Consider the following 2,134-nt stretch of genomic DNA (forward strand, 5'->3'; position numbering starts at 1 on the left):
AAAACGTTTAAAAAAAAAAAAAACTTAATTACATCATTTAAAGTCTCTTATATTTAAAATATACTGAAATTTAAGAATATTATATATATCCAAACACATGCACCCTTATACTTTATTTGAGTATTTTATCTCTTTATCCCTTTTATAGAGTGGGAAAATATTGCTCTTTAATTCAAATTCCTATCTTTATTATGATTGGATCGTATTAATAAATATCCCAAGGCCAACTGACACCTATTTTTAATTAGATCATATAATATAACTAACGAATACAAAATGGCAAATAGTTAACTAAGCACGAACAGGGTAAATTAGAATATATGTTTTTGAAGTAATCCAATATATTATTATAACAGAAATGCTCTACATTCATGTAAATAATTCATCCAAGTTTTTTAAGTTTCTTTTCTTAGATGCTTTCCAGACGCGTCTTTTTTACTCCCTCACTCGTTTATTATACACGCGCTACATATAACGTAAATGTTATCTGTTGTGTGATAAATCTTTAATCAACGTAAATCTTCTGCTGCAATCTAAACCTTATTTTCTGCTCGCATTTTTCTTCTTTTCTGCTCGCGTTCTTCTTTATTGATCTGCAATGACTTCAACGTAATAAGCTACGTCTTTTTATTCTTCGTTTTCTTCTTCGATCTTCACTTCTCAATCGAAACAATGAATGATTCAAGTCCAAATCAGATGAATGAGAACGATTTGGATTATTGTTCTGAAACGAATCATGTTGATGAGGTTTGAATTATTCAATTTTGAATCGAATTGAATTGAATGCAATTGTTAATTTTATTTAAATTGAATTCAATGGACATAGGTGTTTTTGAATCTGAATTGAATTGATGATATCTAAATTGTAGACAGAGGTGTTTCAAATTTGATTTTGTATAATGGATTATGTTTGTTCACTCAGTACAATACACTTGTTTCACTATGGGTACGTGTTTCGGTTCACTATGCAGAAAGCTGTTTGAATTTGATTTTATATTCTAGATTATGTTCGGTTCACTCGGTACTATAGAATTATTTCACCATAATGACGTATTCGGTTCGTTATGCAAAAAGGAGTTTGAATTTGAATATATATAATGGATTATGTTTCGTTTACTGTGTATTATATAATTGTTTTACCATAATAACATTTTCGGTTCATTATGCAGACCAGGTGTGTTGTGGATGAAAAATTTGTTCCAAATGTGGGGATGATTTTCAAGACACTAGAAGAAACTGGAAAGTTCTACAAACATTATTCCAAACTTGCTGGTTTTTCTACGAAAATAAGGAACATGATTCGGAAGGGAGGCGAGGTTAAGAATGAACTAATCGTATGCAGCAGAGAGGGGATGTGGAAATCCAAGATATCTCCAACTTTGAAAACAAACCCCTCAGTCCGGTTAAACTGTCCAGCTAGAATTTATGTACATATAATGAACAATGTCAGTCTCTGGACAATTTCCAAAGTCGTTCTGAATCACTCACATCCCTGCTATCCAGATCGGGCAGAGATGCTCAAACAACACAGGGAACTAAGCATGTTCGTGCGTTGCACTGACGAGCGAATATTTTATACGCTTTTTGACATCATTTTCATATAGTTTTTATTATATTTTGTCTAATTTTTATTCTATTTTCATAGTTTTTGAGACAATAGGACGAAGACAAGGAGATTGGAAATCAGTATCATGTTTGTTGGTACTAAGGGTCAGTTTGGCTAAACTTCTTAAATAAGTTCTTTTGAAAAAGGAGTTTAAAATATAAGAACTTTTATTAATATCAACTTTTAAATAAGTTATTTTGTGTTTGGAAAGTTATTATAGAAGTTCTTGTTTTAAAGTCGTACATTAAATAGGAGTGATAAAATAGTTTTTGAAAATAGGAGAAGTCATATTTTTTAACTTCTTCAAAAGCTCTTAAATAACTTTTTGAAAAGTTAAAAATTTATCTAAAAAATTGTACAAAACACTATTAAGGTAACTTTTTATAAGTCAAAAGTAAAAAAAAAAGTAACTTTTGAAGTTTCCCAAACGAACCCTAAGATTTCAGTCTCTCTCTTCAAAAATTCAATATTTTAATACCTCCAAAAAGTGAAGACATAAGAGACTAAAATTTTTGTGAACGGAAACTA

This window comes from Arachis ipaensis, chromosome B01, assembly GCF_000816755.2.
Source record: "Arachis ipaensis cultivar K30076 chromosome B01, Araip1.1, whole genome shotgun sequence".
NCBI classification, from domain to species: Eukaryota; Viridiplantae; Streptophyta; class Magnoliopsida; order Fabales; family Fabaceae; genus Arachis; species Arachis ipaensis.